Raw genomic sequence first — 23,651 nt, 5'->3', positions numbered from 1 at the left:
GATATACATTATACATTCTATATCACAAGCATATATGATCCAATGATTGAGAGAGCATCTCATGTTGTCTCTCAAAGTTATATGTTGGAAGAATGTGTGTTTGCAAAATTACCACATTTTTTGTAGTACAAAGTGTCGTGCAATGATCAAATGTGTGTCAATGGTATGGTGCACTATGGACATATTTAAGATAGGCTCTTACTAGATATCATGAGATGTCTACATGTAACTCCTTCAATTTAATTGGCAGGAAACATATAGTGTTCCCTTCAGAAAAACAGAATCCCTTAACGTTTTTACCATAAAAATGTCTTTGAGATATAGGTTTTGAATAGTGCTCCATGATATTTTGGTCAATAGAACAACAATCGATGTACAAAAGAATGAAAGGCTTTCTTTTATATAAATGGATTGATGGCATAAGAAGTGCTTCATGATAAATGTGGTTAATATTGCTTGTCGATGCATATAAATGAAATGAAATCATATTGATGGCAAGAATAGTGCTTGATGATAAAAAGGCACATAAATTCAATTAAACAATATGAATAAAAAACTAAATTACTTTAAATGACTAAGTGACAATAATAAATATGGATTAAATTATTGTCTACCAATAGTGAAAAGATGACTAAAATATAATAATAGCACATTGTTGTGCCAATGCTCCACATTACAAAAAATGCGTTGTTATGCCTCCAAGAATTTATTTATGATTATTAAACTCAACAAAGTTATGGTCCATGGATGTGGCATGAATCTGTAGTATTGACAGTCAATTGAAGTTGTGTGACCAGTCAAATTTTAGCGATCGGTCATGACTCATGACTCATGTGTATGTTGAACGTTCGTTCACACTCAACAAATAGAATATCATTATTTCATTTGGGAACCCAAACTAGACACTATGATCAAATTTTTAAACCTCACAAATTATCAATGAACTAAAATTATTTTGATGCAAAGAATCAATTTCTCGATGCCTCTCATTGACTGTGTGTGCACTCTCAACAAAGTAGGAAATTACTATTTATAATTTGGATTTACCCAAATCTAACGCTAGGATCCAATTTTTTAAAACATAATATCCTCCAAAATGGTTTGTATATATAGATAGACCAAAATTTTGATGAGAGGGGTTAATGCCGCCAAAACTACTTTTGTGTGTCTGTGTTCTATGTGTTTGTGTTTCTGATGTGCGCGTTTTTCTGTAGCTCAAAAAATAGTTGTTCAGTTGCTTCATCCTTCCTCAAATAGTGGTATTAGAACTGCGATTGCGTGTAATTGAGGCGGCCAAGAAAGATATATTGTTTTCCCGTGAATAAGTCAACTTTCTTCCATAATAATTCGTAGAGTAACCAATTGATTGACAATTGGATAATTTGTAATAAAGCATGGTTGACCAAGACTCCATCTTTATGTTATGGAAGCTTGTCCCTCTTGATGATGGGGGAGACGGAAGAGACACAGTGTTGTGGTTGAGCGTGAGAGGAAGAAAAGAAAGAGAGGTAGAGCTGAGAAGTTCTGAGAACCTCGAAAGAGGTAGTTCCAGACAACAACGGTATACTCATTTGTGCTTGTGTCTGAAAATCAATCTTTTCTGGTTTATCTCCGACTCCAAAATTTATCAATTTGGTATCAGAGCACTAGGTCTTAGATGGAAGGAAGTATGCGTGGATTTCTAGGGATGATAGTCTTAAACTCCCACAATTATGCTGACCGGAAGATCAAGGATGAGGATATTCTAATAGTTAAAGACATGTATGAGCCGATAGGTAGGAAGGATATACCAACATGGGTAATAGAGTCTGAGTGGAAAACCCTAAACAGAAAGGTTGTGGCAACCATAAGACAATGTGTAGACATAAGCATCCTACAACATGTAGCAAGCGATACAAATTCCTATGAGTTGTGGCATAAACTCTTTGCCTTGTGAAAAACGCCCTAGAAACAAAACTTCCCTAATGAGAAAATAGTGAAACTAAAGTACACATATGGTGATAGCATTGTGGTGCACATCAATACTTTCATGGGACTAGTAAATCAACTAGCATCAGTGAAGTTCCCATTAGGTGATGCCATGCAGGCCCTATTACTAGTATGTATTCTACCGAACATTTGGGAGAACCTAGTAGTGTCACCTAGTGCCTCTTGTAAAGAAGAGAATTTGTCTTTACAAGTAGTGAAGACAAGCATTCCAAATGAAGAGACAAGAAGAAAGGATAAAAGCGCCTTGTCTCAATCGGAAGCGAATGTGGCACAAAACCTTGGTAGAGGAAGAACCAAACACAGAAATCCTGAAAATAGACACAAGTCTTATCCTAGGTCAAAGTCTAGAGGAAGACCCACATGTTTCTATTGTAGAAAACTTGTTCATTTCCAAAAGAACTATCGACACCTTAGGAAGGACAAAGCCATGACTGATGATGTTGAACCCAGAAAAATTCCTGATGATAAAAACACCTCAGCCATTGCAACCACTGAGGAAGAGATGTTATTGGGTAGTTGATTATGGTGCATCATTTCACCTAACTCCCAAAAGAGAATGTTTCTCATCTTACACAGTCGGTGACTATGGCTACGTAAGGGTGGGAAACAGTGGTGACTACAAGATTGTCGGCATAGGAAATGTGTGCTTGTTTACATCTACTGGTTGCAGGTTAATGTTTAAGGATGTACACCATGTTCTGGATGTCCGATTGAACATGATATCGGCTGGACGGCTTGACGATGAAGGCTGTAGTGGTAGCTTTCATAATGGCGCATGGAAGTTTAGTAAGGGAAGTCTTATTCTGGCTCGAGCACAAAAATAGAACACATTATGTGTAATGCATGCAAGGTTGTGCCGAGATGAAGCAAATGTGGCGGCCGACTAAGATGGTGAGTTGTGGCATAAAAGGCTCTGTCACATGAGGAAAAGAGGAATGTGTATCCTTGTTGAAAAGAATCTCCTCCTAGAAGTGAAAGGAATACATCTTCAAAAATGTGAGGACTGCTTGACTGGAAAGCAGAACAGAGCTGCCTTTCACTCAAGGCCTCCGATGAGAAGAGAACATGCCCTAGAATTGGTCCACACAGATGTGTGCTATGTGGATGTGCCATCACATCGTGGTGGACAATATTTTGTCAGTGACATTTATTGATGACTTTAGCAGAAAGTTGTGGGCTTTCTTGTTGAATTCTAAAGACCAAGTGTTGTTGGTCTTTAAAGAGTTTCATGCGAGGGCAGAAAGAGAATCTGAACAGAAGTTGAAAGTTGTCCGAACAGATAATGGTGGAAAGTATAGAGGCCAAATTGAAATATAAATTGCAAGACCCAAGGCATCAAACTTGAGCATATAGTGCCGAAGACACCTGAGCTGAATGGTCTAGCAAAGAGAATGAATTGGACCATAATGGAAAGGGTAAGAAGCATGTTGTCACATGCAAAATTGCCGAAATCGTATTGGGCTGAGACAATGTTGACAGTTGTTTACCTTATAAACAGGTCCCCCTCAGTGCCTCTAAAGGGTGATTTCCCCACAGAGGGTGTGGATAGGAAGAAATTTCTCTTACCAACACTTAAGGGTTTTCGGATGCTTAGCTTATATGCATGTTGCAAAAGATTAGAGGTCAAAGTTGGATAGCAAGTCCAAGCCTTGCATATTCTTGGGGTACTCGGAAGATGAGTTCGGGTACATGTTGTAGGATCTCCTTGATAAAAAGGTAGTAAGGAGCCATGATATTGTATTCATGGAAGACAAGACGATTGAAGACTAAAAACAACAGAAATTAATGTTGTTTTCCCAATCAAATAATACCACTATGGATCAAATACTAGCTGACTTCAGTTCTACACAGCCAGTCGGCCAATGAAGCCGAATCTAAGCCGACTTGCACACAACATCAAGCTGATGCACATGAATCTGAGTCGGAAGATGATCTAGCAGATGAAACTAAATCTAAGCTAGTTGATGAAGGAAGAAGATACCACTAAGGCAAAGGAAGGCCTCCTCTCGATATCCAGCCAATCAATATGTTCTCTGGACTGATGAAGGTGAATTAGAATACTATGAAGAAGCCATGATAGATGTACACAACGAGAATTGGTATAGTGCCCTGCAAGAGGAAATGGATTCCTTGCATGAGGGAAAGAAGGCACTTAGAAACAAATGGGTCCACAAACTAAAGACTGGATAATACAGAAGTAGACCTAGGTATAAGGCCTGTATTGCGGTGAAGGGTTTTCAACAAAAAAAGGGTGTTGATATTGATGAGATATTTGCTCCAGTTGTGAAGATGACTTCCATCTAAACTGTTTTGAGCATGGCTGCCAATATGAATCTGGAGATTGAACAGTTGGATATAAAAACAACATTTTTGCATGGTGAGTTGGATATAAAAACAGTTGCAATAGCTGGAGGGTTGTTAATAGTTAGGTAATTAACTAGGGTTAAGTAGGGACTAATTATGTGAGTAGTTAAGCAGCGGAAGATTATGTGATATGTGTGCGTATGTGTGTGAGAGGAAGAGTTACACTTACGAACAATAATATAAATGGGGGATGATTAACAAGAGTGTATATATTAAAAAACATCATCAAATACAAAAATACCCACAACGAGGTACACATCTCATGTGCAAAGGTACAGATGTGTGAGTAGAATACAATTACAATGTTGTAAGTCCTATATTAAATGAACATGGGAGTGGAGGATCTACAATGTATCCCAATCAAGTACAAAATCCTATTAAAGGCTTTAAGGTCAACACACTAACTAGATTCTATCTAGGTAACTACTAAGTTACGCGTGTTGACTAACTAGCTAAATCTAGTTGAGCTTAATATCTCAACAAGGGCTTTAAGGTGAAAGGAATAGAGAATCTTGTATGTAGATTGGGAAAGAGCTTGTATGGCCCAGGGTTGGAGCAAGCTCCTCGACAATGGCATAAAAATTTAAATCCTTCATGTTGAATCATGGGTTCCACAAAACACAAACCGATCATTGTGTATTTGTGAAAAGGTATGATGATTCAGAAGGTGATTTTCTGATTCTCTTGTTGTATGTAGATGATATGTTAGTTGTTGGATAGAATGCAAAGAAAATTGTGATTTTGAAGAAAGCTTTAAGCAAATCCTTTGATATGAAGGATTTAGGACTGGCAAAATAGATTTTGGGAATGCATATAGTCCAGGACAGAACTAAAAACATGCTATGGCAGTCACAAGAGAAATATGTGACGAACGTTTTGCAAAGGTTTAACATATACAATGCAAAATATGTTGGATCTCCATTGCCGTTGAACTGTAAGCTAAATTCAGGTCAATGTCTGAAAACTGAGAAAGATAAGGTTGAGATGAGAGGGGTGTCATATGCCTTGGTTGTTGAGAGCCTAATGTATGTTATGGTCTACATTGGGCCACACATTGCTTTTGCTATTGGGAGAGTCAGTCGATACATGAGTAATCCTGGAAAGGAGCATTGTGTTGGAGACAAGGTCGTCAATGCGGAAGATCAAGAAGCATTCGATTCTTTCTGATTACCTGCGTATGACAGTTTCTAGGTCGTGCACAGAGATGGGAGAGAGAGAGAGAGAGAGACACAAAAGACTTTCTATTTCATAGAGAACAATAATACAACCAACCTTACAAAAAGGTTACAAGGTCACTTTATATAGTGACCGACTTAGGGCAACTCCCGTTTATGCTAATTACACAAATGGCCCAAACTTGAGCTATACAAAGGGATAGTGTGAATACGTCCATTATACACAGTATTCGACACTCCCCCGTAATGGGCGTATACATGGGTTATCTAAGATTACAGGTATAAACCTAGGTTCTCGGACATATCAGTTTTTGTTCGAGTCGGCAGGGTCCGAAGGCAGAAGACCGAACTGGTCGGGTCGGAAGAGTTGAAGCCGATCATTAAGGAACTGATGTCGGTTGTCCGAAACCATCCTGCGCTGTGTCCGGCTCTAACCGGACTGGTTTGTCGTTACGCCCATCTGATGCCGAAGGGACCGAAAGCAGTCTGCCGAAAGACACTTGGTCATTCCATCTGCGACATTGTCGGTTGTGGATATTTTCTCTAGACCAATTTTCCCTGAAATGACGCAGTCCCGAACGAAGTGATATCGAACGTCGATATGTTTGGAGGCGTTGTGATGAACCGGATTTTTCGACAAGGCAACGGCACCTTGACTGTCGCTGTAGACAACTGGAGCCGAGTCATGGTCGACTTGCCGAAACGTGTGCGCCAGCCGGCCGAGCCACAAAGCTTCTTTTGCAGCGTCAGACGCAGCTACATATTCTGCTTCGGTCGTTGAGGTCGCTGTGCACTCCTGAAGTTTCGACTTCCACGAGATTGCTCCATTGCCGAATTTGAAGCAGTATCCGGTTGTTGATTTCCGACTGTCTATACAGCCGGCGAAGTCCGAGTCGGTGTAACCGACTACACCTGAGGTTCGGTTCGGACCGAAAAGAATGTCGTGGTCTTTTGTGCCAGCCAGATATCTGAACACATGCTTGACTGCGTTCCAATGCGATCGGCCAGGATTGTGCATAAATCTGCTAACGACTCCTACGGCATGAGAAATATCAGGCCGTGTCGCGACCATCAGGTACATAAGGGAGCCGACTGCCGGTGCATACGGTACCGACTTCATATCTTCCCCCTCCGAGCCGGATGTCGGGCAGTCTCGCTGAGAGAGCCGAAGATTCATGGGGAGCGGGGTTGAAGCAGATTTGGCTGATTGCATGTTGAAGCGTTCCAAGACACGTCCGATATAGTCGGTCTGAGACAAAAAAAGATGTCGTTTATCGCGATGCCGACTAATCTTCATGCCAAGGATGTGTCGTGCCGGACCGAGGTCCTTCATGGCAAACTTCAACCGCAGTTGCCGAATGAGATCGGCAAGTTCGCCCGCGTGGCGTCCAGAAATTAGCATGTCGTCCACGTAAATGATGAGGAAGATGGGTGATCCATCTGGAGCTGTGTTGGTAAAAAGGCAATGGTCCTCATCGCTTTTTGAGAAGCCGATCGATTGGATGAAGTCGTCGAACTTCTTGTACCATTGTCGCGGTGCCTGTTTGAGGCCGTACAGACTCTTCCTGAGTCGGCAGACTAGATGTTCTTGGCCAGTTGCCACGAAGCCTTTTGGCTGCTCCATATAAATTTCCTCTTCAAGATTACCATGGAGGAAGGCGGTTTTGACATCTAGCTGAATCAGCTCCAAGTTGTCGGCTGCCACTACGCCGAGTAGAAAATGAAGGGTTGTCATTTTCACCACTGGTGAAAAAATTTCGTCGAAGTCGACGCCATATTCTTGTCGGAAGCCCTTCGCAACTAATCTGGCCTTGTACTTTGGGGTGGTCGAATCAGACGTCTCTTTTAGTCGATAAACCCACTTGCAAGGAAGAGCACGTCGATTCTTAGGTAGTTCGACCAGATCCCAAGTCTTGTTTGCCCGAATGGAGTGCATTTCCGACTCCATCGCCAGATGCCAGGTGGCTGAATCGACAGATGTCGATGCTTCTTCGTAAGACGTCGGTTCGCCGGCGTCGGTGAAGAAAATTCCAGGAGAATACCTCTCCGGAGGTTGCGACAGTCTCTCGGATCGTCGAGGTATGATTGGACTGGTCGCATCGGGTATCGAGGTCGGATGGTCCGAAAGCGAATCATTCGGTTGTGCCGAGTCGGAGCTGTCCGAGTCGGGAGTGTAAGGTTCAGCTACCCGTGAAGCTGACCGTGTGTTAAGAGCGGGGCCTTCTTGAAGGGTCGGCACATCGGAAAATGTTACCCTTCGGACTTCGGTCGGTGTTTCGACTGATGGAGTCATAGCCGACTCGTTGAACACAACGTCCGAACTTCGAACGATTTGTCTGCGTTCGGGGTCCCAGAGTCGGTATCCCATTTCGCCGTCTGATCCATATCCAAGGAAAATGCATTTCCTGGACCGAGGTGCAAGTTTTCGGCGATCATCTTTCGGAATAAGGGCGTACGCCTCGCATCCGAAGATCCTCAGCTTGTCGTAATTCGGTTTACTGCCGATCCATAGTTCCTGAGGAATTTGAAGTCCTAGAGGTCTACTTGGCGACATATTGATTATGTGTACTGCCGTGAGTAGAGCCTCTACCCAGAAGCCATCCGACAGTCCGGAGTGTTGGAGCATGGAAACTATCCGTTCTTGGATTGTCCGATTCATTCGTTCTGCAATCCCGTTTTGCTCCGGACTGTGTGGTGCCGTAAATTCACGTCGGATGCCGCGTTGTCGGCAGAATTTGACGAATTCTTCGGATTTGAACTCTCCCCCATTGTCGGTCCGAAAGCATTTCAGTTTTCGGTCAGTTTGATTTTCCACTATAGCGAGCCAATCGGAGAAGATCGAGAAGACACGATCTTTGGTGCGAATTGGATAAGCCCACACCTTTCGAGTCGAATCGTCAATAAAACTGACGAAGTAAGAGGCACCGCCGAGAGACTGATGCGGCATTGGGCCACAGACGTCCGAGTGGACCAAATCGAGAGGTCTCGTTTCTCTTGGTGCTGATGTCGGGTGTGATGCGGCTGCTTGTTTGCCATACTGGCAATGCTCGCAGAATTGATGGTCCGAGAAGGAGAGTTTAGGGATGTATCCGGCTCTAGATAGGTGCGTAATGCCGGCCTTGCTGAGGTGTCCTAGTCTTCTGTGCCATAGTGATGACACAGGAATATCCACCAAAAACAGGTTACCCTCTCTGAGCGTAACATGTAACGGATACAGTGAGTGTATCTTGGGTCCTCTAGCAAGCAGGAGGTTCCCCCTGTGGAGTGTCCACCCTCCCGAAGAGAAACCGGCACGAATGCCGTCTTCATCTAGTTGTCCGACTGAGATCAATGGCCTTGAGAGCTCGGGTACATGTCGGACATTGTGAAGTACAAGTGTAGAGCCACCTGCAAGGTTGAGCTCTATTGTGCCGATTCCAATGATGTCGCAGTGTTGCGAGTTGCCGACTCGAACTGAGTCGGAGTGACGGATCGTATATTGCCGAAATTGGGATCGATGAGGAGTCACGTGAAATGACGCACCCGAATCTAAGAGCCATGTGCTCGATTCTTCAGTCGTGAGCAGAACTTCTGATCCGACTGGATTTTCGATTGATAGTATATTCGGGTCGTTTGGTAGCACATCAGCTGAGAAACTGACGTAATTGATCTCCTCATGCCGGCCACTCTTCTTGTCTGATTTCTGAGACTTGTCGTTCTTGTTCTTGAGTGCGCGGCAGTCGGCTTTGATGTGTCCGGGTTTCTTGCAGTAGTTGCAGATTCGGTTATCCCGTGACTGGCTCCGTCTTCGCTGATTGTTCGGCGGTCGTGAGGAATCTCTTCCTCGTATGTTCGATCGGTCTATCGAACTTTGTACTACATAAGCGTCGTCTGTTGAGTCTTTGGCGAAAGACTTTCTCCGAGCTGCTTCGGTCAGGATTGCGCTCGTGACTTCGGAGTATTTGACAGCCGTGGTTGACGCGTTGCACACGGTTGTGACGAAAGTTTCCCATGATGAGGGAAGGCTACTCATGAGTATCATTGCTCTGAGTTCATCCTCAATTGCCGTCCCCTGAGATGAGATTTGGGAGCTTATGCTTTCGTACTCATTAAGGTGTGCTTGAACCGAATCGGATTCTTTCATCCGCAAGTTGTAGAGGCGCCGGATCAGAAACATCTTCGTTGCGGCGACCTTCTTTTCGTAAGTGTCCGACAGTGTTTTCCACAGTTCGAATGCTGTCGTACACGATTGCACCGTAAAATATACCGATTCCGATAGGTGCATCCGAATCGTGGCGCGGACGATTTTGTCCAGCTTCTGCCACTCAATTGGTTTGTATCCTTCTGGAGGTTCTTCATTTTCGATGGGATCGATTTGCCCCTTGACTATGAGATAGTCCTGCATTTGCTCCTTCCAGAAGTTGAAGTTCGATCCATCGAACTTTCGTAGACTCATTTCTGACGAGCCGGATGTTGATGCCATCAAATTTGGTTTCGGTTAACGAAGCTCGGTTCGGAGTTGACTACGAACCTTGTTGGAGTGCAGCTGGTTGGCTCACCCGATATCGTTCTAGTCGGATTTGAACCCGAGTCGGTTCGGCTTCGGATATATGTGTTGTTGAACTTGCTCGAATTGACTCCGGATTCTTGAGGGACAGAACCGACTGGTCTTCCCGAATGTTGCCGAGTCGGAGTGAGCCCGGTTCGCTTCGGATATATATGCCGAATACCGATTATTGAAACCGATTGTCTGGACCGATTCTGCTTCGGGTGACTGCAGCGACGAGAGAGACGGATCCAACTGATCCTCCAAAATGTCGATCAGCCGGATGAAGCACGAATTGGGGTTGTTGTCTTGAGACCGATCTGCACCGAGTGGTTACAATGAGCGGCGAGCAGCGTTTGTTGACCTCTTCGGATGCCGTTTAACCGAGTGGAGCACGATCGTGTCAATGTTGCACAAGGGGATTTCACCTCGAGCGGTTACGATCACAAGGAACAGAGTACAACCGGCTGGCTTACTCCAAGCGAAGATGATCTAACGCGATGAGATGCAAGCCTCGTTTTTCTTCTTCTTCTCTCTTCTTCGAATGACGCAAGAAACCGAATGTTGTGCAGGCTGAGACGACGGCCGTCAGCAGATGTTGGAGGACCGAATACTGTGCAGGCTCTGATACCAGATGTTGGAGACAAGGTCGTCAATGCGGAAGATCAAGAAGCATTCGATTCTTTATGATTACCTGCGTATGACAGTTTCTAGGTCGTGCACAGAGATGGGAGAGAGAGAGAGAGAGAGACACAAAAGACTTTCTATTTCATAGAGAACAATAATACAACCAACCTTACAAAAAGGTTACAAGGTCACTTTATATAGTGACCGACTTAGGGCAACTCCCGTTTATGCTAATTACACAAATGGCCCAAACTTGAGCTATACAAAGGGATAGTGTGAATACGTCCATTATACACAGTATTCGACACATTGGACATCTGTGAAATGGATACTCAGATACCTGAACGATACTTTGAGTGTATGCCTTAGGTATGGCTCCAGTGTCGTGTTGTTACGCTCTCACGTAGGAAACTAAGGCGGGAACACGGAGGCCTTGGATCGAGGAGTCCAAGAAACAAGAGGAGAGAGGAGAACCCAAGTGTCGAACCGGCGAATGCCTGCTTCCGGCAAGCGGCGCTTACCGGCCGAATGAATCGCGACCACGTGTACAAAACGAACAAAGATGCGCACCCACGAGACAGTAAAAAGGGAAACACACAGAAAGCACAGAGAGACAACAAACAGGAGAATTGATCCAACAATAAAGACTACAACTTTGCAAGATTATAACCGGCGAGCCGACAACAGACCCAACACAGACACATACACTCTCACGCACACATTGGGCCACTATCGGAAGCACTCAGGCTTTCCTCAAAGCAAAGGCAACCGACCAAGAACCTGTAGGGAACATAATAGAGGAGGAGAAAGCTCGGTTCCCAATTCGACAGCACTCCGTCCTCGCCAAAACGCGATATTAATCTCAGTCTTCTCCCCTTCCTTTCATAGGCCGTTGGGGAGGGACCGTTACATCTTGGTCACATCACCTTTATTCTCTGTCCTCTCGAACAGAAATCCTCTTTGATTTACTAACCTATTCATATACTCTACCTAGGATATTCACATTACGCCGACCTATTCCTAGTTATGCACAAAGTGTTGGTTTCCATGCTCACATTGTCGCGTTATTACGCGCCTGCGTGTAAAAGGGGTGGGACCTCGGGGGTCTTGAACGAGGGAGAAGAGGGATGCCAAGAAAACCGACACCGGAAACGACCCGCGTGCAACCGAAAACAAGAGAGAGAGAGAGAGACAAAGGGAGAGGGAGACCGTGCGTGGAACACCGACTCTTATGCAAAGGAAGCAAGGTTGTGCTTCCGACACCACCAAATAAACCGAAATGCACAAATAGATACGAGTATGTATATTACAAGGGAAAGAATACATCCCCGGCTTCGAGCCGGACCAAGGTAGGTTAGGTTACAACAGCAGTCTGTTGCCAAGCCGCAGATCGGGGGAGCTCTCGGGCTCGTCGTGCCGAGCGGGGTCTTGCACAGGAGACCGAGTAGAAACAAACCCTAAACAAACACGAACTCTCGACCCATGCGACGAAGAAGAAGAAGGAGAAAAAAAGGAAGAAACTACCAAGATAGAACCACCTAACCCTAATCTAACGGTATACCCTCTAACACAAAATGGGCAACCCCTTCACAAAGGGCGCTCCCCTGCTTTTATAGAACAAGGAGAGGGATGCGTAACAATGTGGGATAAATCCCTTATTACATGCGATCCTCTGTCCCGAATTAGCTATTGTTCGGCGTCATGATGGCACCCCTATCATTTGCACGCTTCGTACAAGGGTGAGTGCACATGCTCCACCCCGCCGATTCTTCCGATATTCTCCGATTTCTCACTGTGGCCCGAAATCTTCGCAACATCCGCCCCGACCAAACCACATGTCCACTGGTACGTGCCAAATCTGGAGAAAGGTGAAAGATTCGGGCCAGTGAGAAAACGGTCCTCCGTGGCCTGCATCCCGGCTTGCTGCGTCAACCGTTGCCGGTTTGAACCGTCGCCTCCGGTTCATCCTTCGCGCTTGTCTCTCCGTAGGCTCATTCGACTCGGGCCAGTGAGAAAACGGTCCTCCGTGGCCTGCATCCCGGCTTGCTGCGTCGACCGTTGCCGGTTTGAACCGTCGCCTCCGGTTCATCCTTCGCGCTTGTCTCTCCGTAGGCTCATTCGACCCGTCAATAGGTTGTCTGCCGTGATCCCGTAGCACGCGTGCCCCGTTGTTGGCCCTTCTTTCGACCTCATGCACACTTCTCGTTCCTTCAGATACATTGTGCCCTCCGCCCGAGGAACACCTCGTAGTAGCCAGCTTGGCCACTTTCGTCTTGCGCTGCTGCCACCGGTTTAGAGCCTTCCGCTTGCAGTCGTCCCCTCGTCACCACCTTCCTTCTCCTTGGTCTTACATTGCCGCGTTGGCTCGAGCTGCCAAGGTCTCCGGGACCCGGTGTGGAGGATCCCTCTCCGGCCATCTACCTTGTTTCCGGTCTCCATTTTGCGTAGTCTGTTTACGCGCGCCCGTGTTCTCGTTCCTGACACCACTGTGTGCCGTCTTCCGCCTTGCTCGGCACCATCTATGTCGAGCACCGTCTCGTACCCATGCTTTGCTTTGGCCCTCGGTGGCCACACGCACGCCTTCCGTTTTGCTTTCGGGTGTGCCCTTTTCAGCTCGGCACACCGCTCCTTTACTGGGTGTCCCCGACAGCTTACCAGAAGATCACCCTTGCCACGTCTTGGCCCACATGGCCTCCTTCGTTCTCGTAATGCCTCGGCTGGTCGGTGCCTCTGTTGTCGCCGCCTTTGTCCCCTTGCCGCCACCTTCCATTACCCTCGATCTCACGTTGCCACGTCGGCCGAACAACCGGGGTCTCCAGGCAGGTGTGAAGGATCCTTCTCGGGCCTCCGTTTTGTTGGGTCACCGACTCGTGTACCAAGCACGTCTAATCTATGTCTTGTCGACCCTACCAGTCAGGCCCGTATCTGGTTCGTGGCCGCCTCGCCGGCCTCATACCTCCTTTCGCTCTGCTTTCCATCGTCCAATCACATTCACCTGCCGCCACCGATCTTTCCTATAGGACTCACGTCGGCTCTCGGGCCGACCGCCGGATCGGTGTGAGGATCTCCGCGAGACCTCCCCTTTTGTTGTCTCGGTCGCCCGCCTTGCCGCCGCCACCATTCTTCTCTCTAGGTCTCACGCCGGCTCTCGTTGTCGGCTGTCGGAGACTCGAGAACTGAAGTGTGTAAGGTCGTGGCAACACCACTTGCCGTTTTCCCAACCTTTGCGTCGGCCTCTTCTGCTGGTCACGTTCACCTGTCGCCACCAATCTCTCTTATAGGACTCACGCCGGCACTCGGGCCGACAACCGGATCGGTGTGAGGATCTCCGTAGACCGCCCATCCGCAGTCCCTTTGCCTTTGTCCCCTCGTCGCCACTGTTCGCTTCTCTAGGTCTCACGCCGGCTCTTGGGCCCACTGTCGGAGTCTCTAGAACCGGTGTGAAGGATCCTCCTCGGGCCTCCGTTTAGTCTTTGACCCTTATCCGCAAGTCGAGAGGGTGGCTCGCTCCACACCCTCCCCCGTGGTATCGACATACCGTGCTCCCGGCCTCTTCGTAGGCCTGCTCTCTCCTCTCTTCTGGATTAGTTATCCGGAAGTTCGTTCCGCCCCATTCTCATCCGGGTTCACCCATCATTCTCTGGATTGTCGGGTCCCATTCTCCTGTCGCCACCTATCTCTCCTATAGGACTCACGCCGGCACTCGGGCCGACAGCCGAATCGGTGTGAGGATCTCCGCAGGACTGGGCTTCGTTCTTCGCTTCATCCCTTGTACTTCTCCCGAACTCTTCGTCGCTCTCCTCGTTGTGCTCCTGCCTCCATCTTCCATCTCTTTCGGTCTCACGTTGCCATGTCGACCGAACTGCAGAAGTTTCCGGACAAGATGTAGGGTAACCGATTTCGTAACGTCTTTCGGCGACTCGTCCGGGGCCACCGACCCTTTGAGTGGTGTCAGTGGAAATCATCCACTTTGTGAACCAAGCCCCGCCTGGGCTTGATTCTCCAATGTCCGGAGTTTCGGCTCTGATGCCGACCTTCGCTCGGTCGGTCTTTCTCCCCATGTAAAAGAGGACAGCTCGTTCCGCACCCTCTCCCGTATTAGCACCCTCATGCCGATTTTGGCCCCGGTCGAACAATCCACAATTGGATCGTGCTCCAACCGAATCGGAGTGCCGAGCGGTTCGGTCCCCGGTCGGGTCGTTTCTTGGACTCCTCAATACCGTTATCCATCTCCTCGGTCTCACATGGGTGTAAGGGCCCGAACGCCGAGTTCTCCGGATTTGGTCTCGAGGGCTCTTGTTCGTTTCTTTCCCGTATCGTTTCGCCGGCAATTCTTGGTCTCACACCACCGCCTTCCTCCTCTTGGGGCTCACTTTGGCACTCGGGCCCGACTGCCATCGTCTCGGGAGCAAGTGTGGGAAGACGCGAAGAATCGCTCGTCCGTTTTACGCCCTTGTCCATAGCCACCGACTCCTCATTGTCGGTGGTCGTCTTCTTACCGATCGCGCAAGCCCCGCCTGGGCTTACTTCTTCAATGTCCGGAATTCCGGGCTGACGTGCCCGAAACCGCCGGTCCCAACGTTCCGATTCTGCGATCGGTACCTCGGCCTTGTCCTCGGCCGTTCTATCTCCGCAAGCCGAGAGGGCGTTTTGTTCCGAACCCTCTTCCGTTGTACCGTTGTACCAATGTTCTGCCTCTTCGTGGGGCAAGTTCATCTCCTCGGTCTCGACTCGCGGCCTCGGTCTTTCCTCTTCCTCGAGCATCGCCTCGAGAGCTGCGTACGCCTCTGCAATCCTGGCCCCGAAGCCGAGCCTTGCCAACTCTCTTTGTTGTTCGGCCTCTTCCCGATGTGATGGCACGCCGTTGTGTGCCTTCCCCTTAGCCTTCTCGGCTCGCTCATCATCTAGCCGTTGACATACCCTTCCGACCTTCGACCAGTCCTCCGTGAGGCCATTCGCTCCATCCTCGTCTTTGAGCTCAATCTCGATGGCCTCCCGTTCCACTCGGTCGATCGACTTAACGAACAACAGGACTTTGTCCGCCCCCACCAAACCTTGTTCCTGCTCCGGGAGCCGAGCAAGCCGTCACTCGAACTCTCGGAACGCCTTCGTTGCGCCCCGGTGGGTCTTTGCCAATGCTACCCACTGGTCGAAGCCGCGTCGTCCATGGCTCTTCCGCCGTCCCCCATATGCTTGCAGGAGCGCCTCTTCGAAGGCCTCCCACAAACTGTGAGCTTCTCGGAGCTCCTTCACTTCCGCGTGCATACGGACGACAATGACCCGACAGAAGAATTCTAGCCTCAACACCTCGGCTACGTCTCGCTCCTCCATTTCCGCATCGTAGGCTTCCAGGTAAAATGGGACTTTGTCCCCATTGAAACGGCCGACTCTTTCGACCACTCGCTCAACCGCTTGTTGCGTCGTCTCTCGTCTTGTTGTTGCTCGTCCAAACTCCCTCACCGCTTCGACTAAAAGCTGCACAAACTCGTCTTCTTCCAGCTCCATTCTCCCTTGCCGCCCTTCATGTCGGGTTCACCAAATATGTCGCGTTATTACGCACGTGTGTGTAAAAGGGGCAGGACCACGGGGGTCTCGGACGAGGGAGAAGAGGGATGCCAAGAAAACCGACACCGGACATGACCCGGGTGCAACCGAACACGAGAGAGAGAGAGAGAGACAAAGGGAGAGGGAGAGCGTGCGCGCGACACCGACTCTTATGCAAAGGAAGCAAGGTTGTGCTTCCGACACCACCAAATACATCGAAATGCACAAATAGATACGAGTATGTATATTACAAGGGAAAGAGTACATCCCCGACTTCGAGCCGGACCAAGGTAGGTTAGGTTACAACAGTAGTCTGTTGCCAAGCCGCAGATCGGGGGAGCTCTCGGGCTCGTCGTGCCGAGCGGGGTCTTGCACAGGAAACCGAGTAGAAACAAACCCTAAACAGACACGAACTCTCGACCCATGCGACGAAGAAGAAGAAGAAGGAGAAAAAAAAAAAGAAACTACCAAGATAGAACCACCTAACCCTAATCTAACGGTATACCCTCTAACACAAAATGGGCAACCCCTTCACAAAGGGCACTCCCCTCCTTTTATAGAACAAGGAGAGGGATGTGTAACAATGTGGGATAAATCCCTTATTACATGGGATCCTCTGTCCCGAATTAGCTACTGTCTGGCGTCATGATGACGCCCGTATCATTTACACGCTTCGTACAAGGGTGAGTGCACATGCTCCACCCCGCAGATTCTTCCGATATTCTCTAATTTCTCACTGTGGCCCGAAATCTTCATGACAACGCGTAAGCGCCGATTCACGTGCCTAATTCCTTGATTCCACCTAAGGCCGGTTTTCTCCACGACACCGGGAAACCTATGCTCGAAGGTTTCACAGATTTTGATATGTTGGGTGATGTAGACTCTAACCGATCCACATTAAGAAGCACAATCAAAGAAGGTATCACTGGTTACGAGAGAGAGTGGATGAAAATGAGTTTGTTTTAGCGAAGTTCCATACCAATGATAATGGATTAGACATGTTTACTAAAATTTTATCTATGGAAAAACTCGTCGCTTGTCGGCGAAAAATTGGTCTGGTCGACTCCCCCCCATATAGGAGTGAAGGGGGAGTTTGTTATGGAAGCCTGTCCCTCATGATGGGGAAAACGGTTGAAAAGCCGAAAATTGGCCGAGAGACCTAACGAGAGTCGGTTGGCCAAAATCGGCCAAAATGTTGAATGAGAGTCCATCGAATGGAAGTGGACCGAATAGTCGAATATTCATAGATTGACATATTCGTATTCATCAGGTTTCGCATTCAAATGCAAACAAATACGAATACGAATGGGTGGTCAAGTATTCATTTAACTCAAAAAATGATTAATTAATTAAAATAAGTTTTATAAACTCTCTTGACACTATAATCTTTTAATGAATAATTGTTCTTTTCTTAGTGAAATAAATTTATTTAAATAAATAAATAATTTTTTTATTTTTATTTTGCAAAACGAATGGTTTTTTAATATTCTTGGGGCCATTTCGTATTCTCAAATATTGCGAATATTACGCATGGAGAATATCACGCATGTGGCAATCTATGTATATTATGTTTTATGTTAGTTATTACTTGCACACATAAGTGAAGAAAAACTGAACAGAGAGCACATATACCTGAGACTAAGTGAAGAAAAAGTGAACAGAGCACACATAGAGAGCTGAGCTTGTGAGAGAGCGCGAAGAGAACAGAGAACTAACACGAGAGTAGAACTCTGAGTAGCGTGAGCAAAGCCGAGTGAGAAGAACAAAGCGCTAAAACAGTGTGGACTGTGAGAGAGACACAGTGTTGTAGTTGAGCATGAGAGGAAGAAAAGAAAGAGAGGTAGAGCAAAGAAGTTCTAAGAGCCTCGAAAGTGGTAGATACAAACAAGTTAGAGTTTGGTGGACTCGGCTGAAACTGTGGTTTTAGACACAACCAGGGAGTACATCCATACCTAAACAGGTTCTATCGTTATATGCTTTGCATTCCCTGTCTCATAGTGGAAATCGGTTTGCTCCGTGGTTTTTCCTCGGATTCAGGGTTTTCCACATAAATCTATGTATGCTCATTTGTGTTTGTATCTCAAAATCAATCTCGAGATAATCATTTTTTCTCTAACTGTAAATTTATCATTTAATGATGTTCAAATCACGAGATAATCATTTATTCCATGATAGCACTATATAACTTGGCCATGATATTTGGATACCAAATTTTTATCTCGACATCCTTTATAGATTGATTTAATCCAATTCACGAGCTAATCCTCTGAGAACCTTGCCTGATAGCTTGATCCATGATAGTTGCTATCCATTGATGAGTTTGTGGTCTACTGTATGTATGTCAAGAGGTCACATGTCATTAAAGTTGCATATGTCGCTTTCCTATGATGGACTACATGTGCATTATATGATGTTCCAATATTTGATGTCATTGGCACTATCCCATCGTGCATTTAAAGCGAACATATTGTTCCATCTCTTCATTGATGATCATTCACCAATTATATCTTATGTTTTAAACTTCGGTTATCTTCATGCTAAATGTGGTTGAAGTTTAAACATTTGGGTTTTCTTATTTTCTTGCATTTGATATTAGTAGTTCCAACTTTGTTTTTTGTGAGTCCATTGCTTTTCCTTGGACTTCTTTGGCTTTTGTCAATTCATTTATATTAACTCTGAGGTTATATTAATTTTGAGGTTCATACTAAAGAAGTTGCCTATTTAGAGTCATGGTAATCATGTCATAAGGCAAAATGATCCTTTTTTCCTTCTAGAAACAAGTGTTTATCCTCAACAAATTTTTAATGTGCACCCCCGAACAAAGACCATCCGAGTAAGCCAAGATGTCGAATTTGATGAGTCGGCATCATGGTACTTTCTACCGACTCCAACCTCCGACTCCAACCTGATTCCGGAAGATGAGGCCAGTGAGCCCGAAACTATCCAGGTAGAAGATGAAGAAGGATTCGGTACTCTAGATGAGAATCCGATTTCATTCCAGCAAAGTGGGCCGAATGAGCGACTGGGTCGGAATGACCAATTAGATGACGAGTCGACGAATAGTGGAGACTCGGCCATGCTCTTCTTGCGCAAGGAACCGAGGAGACGGTTCACGCGCAAAGAGAAAAGGAAGAAGAAGATGTTGAAATACGTCACTAGTCGAGACGAGTCAAATCGTAGCGAATCCCACTCCAGAAAGAATGAAGATGGCCCTTCGGGAACAAAGTCTAAGCCTGTCAAGAGGGCCCTAAAATCGGCTAACGAGAAGTTACGTCGGTTCACCCGCCAAAAGAACCCCATGAAGCGATATGGTTTTATAACGAGTACATGCGCATCACTATGCGTACATGAAAAAAATGGCAAAAGTGCGTGAGCCGAAGAGTTACGCACATTGGCGTGCCGCTATGAAGGAAGACATGCGAGCACTCGATGCCAACGACATATGGGACCCGGTTGATCCTCCCCGACATTGCAAAATGATCGGTTGCAAGTGGGTGTACAAGGTAAAGTATAATGCTTACGGTTCAGTCAATCGGTATAAGGCCCAGTTAGTGGCAAAGGATACGTGTAGACCCACGAAATCGACTACGACGAGACGGTTCATGTGGTATATTTTAATCTCAATCTACTTCAGTGTTACTATTACCCACCATCAAGATGTATGTTCTAATTAACACAACTCCGATCTCCTTATCTTGCATGATAACTTAATGCAACTACTTTGCAAATTAGTTACGCGTATGAGTACAATTATCCGAAATACTATATGGTGGTGTTTGCTATACAATCCACAAAAGATAGAAAATACAATCTAGCAATGATAATGAAAATAATTACGAGATCCAATTATGTATTTTGGCAGCTATTTTTATGACATGTTAAATAATCCACTTCTCTTTGTCTTATTTTAAATTAAATGCAAATTTTATAAATGACCCAAAAGGCCAAAAGTTTGCTAGTGCAAAATGACAATAACAACATTTTCTCGTGTGTATTTGTTGGCCCACCAAAAATTTCAAATACCTTTTCAAATCACATAGATGTTGTTTTCCAATTAAACCAATTGGCCTCACAATCAAATTTTACACTCTCAAGAGAAAGTAAACAATATTACATGAATATGATATATATTCTCGTCATTTTGTGGCTTTCAATAGAGAAATCTTGCTAACTTCCTTTTTATCTTGCTAATGTGTTCGAGTCCGATGGGAAAAAACACACAATCATCATATGTTTAGATCTATTGGAAAACCTCTCTTTAATTTAATTTATTCGTTCTTGGAAAGTGCCATATACTTTCATGCCCATGAAGTTACTTTATTTATCAGCACTGAGGAGGGGTTCAATAGCTAATGTATAAGGTGAACTCATTCGCAATACCGCTTTCTCAGCCTATTTATATCCTCACACAAATAAAAGCTTGTTAGTACTAAATCCATGTTTCCTTACCATGTGACGAGACCAACAACATACAAAAAGGATTGACTAGCATTAACATCCCTTTACCTCTTTTTTCCAATCAGTGAAACGAGTGATGATTATTAAATAGGAAACCAGTTGTACAGATGCACCACTTATCAACCAGAGCCAAAGACCCTAGTGCATTCAAAACATCAAAGTAGCAAACAAGAATTTGTTAAGGTCGATGTAAATTTAGCAAAACATTAAAGTGCCCGTTAGAAACTCTCTAGACACAAGGAAATAGTTAACATTTTATCTGGTCTCTAAATCAATGAAATTTCGTGGTAAAAAGACATATTAAATTTCCTTGTTCATCAAAGTTATTGTTTTATGGTTTTCATGGATATACCATGCATTGAAGATGAAACAAAAATGCGAGCACACAACCAACGGGCAACCCGACAACATAGAATGAGCCCAAGTTAAGGAAGGCTCCGGATTTTTGCCACCCAGCACCCCTTGCAACACCTAAGGCCACCCACACAAATCAAAATGCCGAAAACAAGGCTAAACCAACATCGATATAAACGCATCCTTGTTGAATCAGCTTCATCAAAACAGAATTTTGTGATTGCTATAATAAAGGGGGAAACACAAAAAAATACCCGACTCTTACCTTATTTCCGAAAATGCCCCCATCAAATCCCCTTCTGACAATTATGTGTCAATTGATCCCCAGATTAATTTTTTTCTTCAGGGAGGTAACCAAAACTAACAAAAAACTGGGGGCATTTGTGGAAGTAACCGAAAACTCAGGGGTATTCCGGAGACTTCACCGATATGTATGTATGAATATCGATATATACATACCTGAGAGGACAGCTTGCAGGCCATCTACTGTCGTGGACAGCGCGAGCAAAGGAATGAGCCCGCCCTTTCACACTGTCGATGACCTCTTCCTCATTGCTATACACATGACCCCATACATTCCGAACTAGGAGCAAGAAACATGCAACAAGCATGGCCATGCTGAAGGTAAGTGCAAGTGCGGCGCTCACCACAGCTCGGGCCGCCCATGGATTACCTGCCCCTAGCTCGTTAGCAACTCTGGTGCTGGAAAACATATTAACCGATTTGTCCAATATATACAAATCAATTGTTAACAACTATTGGTAAAATATGCAACTTGTTGTTGGAGAATTCACAGATGGACATAAAGATTTCAAACAATTCAGCATGCCCCATAATGCAAATACTTGCAGGCATTCGAGTGAACATGCAAATACTTGTTGTAAACTCCCCTCCCCTTTGGAGTTTCACATTTAAAGGCCTCACCTGGCAGCTGCTCCAAAACCCATGGGTATCGTAAAAATCAATAGCTCTGTGCTCATGCTGAAGAAGAGAAAAGAAAAAAAGAAGAAGATGTTATCAAGTGCTAATCTCCATGAAATCTCTAACCATATATGTCATGTACCATATAGAGATTGTTGCTGTTTGGAGCTCAGGATTACTTAATAACCCCGAAAGAATCACCAACATCTCGGACGACCACCACTGCAAACTGTGACGAGAAAACCGTGACAAAAAAAAAAAAAAAATTGAGGTAAATTCTGTTTGGCACTTGCATATCAGCAAACTAGTACTAGTGTATATGTGTATCGTAAACACCATATCATTGCAGCCGATGGAATAGCTAATCTGAAGAACTCTCTCCAATCTTCAAGTGCTTTCCAAGACAGCGGTGCCCTGGTCTTTGCAAACTTACTCGAAAACTTGACATAAAGTGAGATAAGGAGAACATTCAGCCAATACGAAATGCTGTTGGCAATGGCTGCCCCAACATAACCCATGCCGGATTTGAACACCATGAACCAACAGATGGGCACATGGAGGATCAACGTGCACATGTAGATGAAAAAGAGTGGGGAAACTGCGCTTTGTGATTGAAGAAATTTGACAAATGGTTGGCTTGTCGATGATGCAAACAATGTAGGAATAATCCATTTTGCATATGTTCCTGCTTTGCTTGCTATTTGAGCATCCTGGCCAAGGAAAACAAGTAAAGTCTCCATGTTGGCCCATAACAGAGCTAGAGGAATAGATGTGGTATTGAGGACCAAGATCGCTCTCTGAAGGTAAATTCCGAGCTTCTCGTATTGACCTGCCCCGTAAGCTTGTCCACATAACGTCTCTAGAGCAGCACCCATGCCTAGCTACAATGTGATAGATACAAATCAAGTTAAGTTGGATTGGTTGTATTGTTTTGTTTTGCTTTTGAGGGGGGAGAGAGGGGGAAAGCAACAGTTTTTGTCATTTAAGAATGATAAGGCATACCACAACACTGAAGCCAGTGACGGTAGCAAAGGAGTTAGCTATGGAGGCACCCGAAAGCTCGAGCTCCCCGCAATGGCCGACAAAGATGAGAGAGACCATCTGCAGGAGGAAGCTGAGGAGGTTGCCCATGATGAGGGGTCCAGCCAGGCAGGCCTGTACCTTCATCTCCTTCCAACTGACCAAGGTCATGGACTTCCCAAGATCATTCATGACAACAATACCAGAGGTGGTCTTATTATTATGGCCATTGTCTTGAAGCTTGTTCTTGTTGGGGAAGCAGAACATATGTTGGTCACTACTGGCGGTGATAGGATTACCTAAATCACATTGGTGTTCCATATCTCCTTCAGCATCAGTCTCATCATTGTGACTCATGATTGGGGGGGAATTACAGAATAATTATTATTTTTAACACAATAGAGAGTTCAGGTTACCAAGCTAATGAATCTATCAGAAGCCAAGTCTTAGCAAGGCTAGAGAGAAATATAAATAAAAGGAGTGTCTGTATATATTCAATTGCATAAAGGTTTCAATGATGATAATGAATATAAATATTAAAGGTCTTTGCCATGTTTCATGAGAGAGACATTATTTGGTTCTTTACAAAGAAAAATCCTTTGGTACATTGCCTGATGCAATGGCTAAATGCAATGGTAGGTAGCATAGTTCTAGCCATACGTCCCATTCGTGTC

At 45.5% G+C, this 23,651-nt stretch overlaps 1 pseudogene across 1 annotated transcript; it reads right to left on the bottom strand.

The window, feature by feature from the left end:
- Positions 1 to 20,204: 20,204 nt before the first annotated feature.
- On the bottom strand, positions 20,205 to 23,349 carry LOC147858384 (protein DETOXIFICATION 16-like; annotated as a pseudogene). Its single transcript, XR_015530494.1, has 8 exons — positions 22,960 to 23,349; positions 22,294 to 22,838; positions 22,100 to 22,186; positions 21,961 to 22,017; positions 21,496 to 21,738; positions 21,035 to 21,153; positions 20,731 to 20,820; positions 20,205 to 20,616 (listed from the first exon to the last, which is right to left on the bottom strand). The product of XR_015530494.1 is annotated as a protein DETOXIFICATION 16-like (transcript).
- Positions 23,350 to 23,651: the final 302 nt, after the last annotated feature.

The sequence above is a fragment of the Azolla caroliniana genome, unplaced genomic scaffold (assembly GCF_043228905.1).
Source record: "Azolla caroliniana isolate FFs.n. ecotype wild unplaced genomic scaffold, voAzoCaro1.0.p SCAF_11, whole genome shotgun sequence".
Taxonomy (NCBI): Eukaryota; Viridiplantae; Streptophyta; class Polypodiopsida; order Salviniales; family Salviniaceae; genus Azolla; species Azolla caroliniana.
This window is presented reverse-complemented; position numbering and strand designations above follow the sequence as displayed.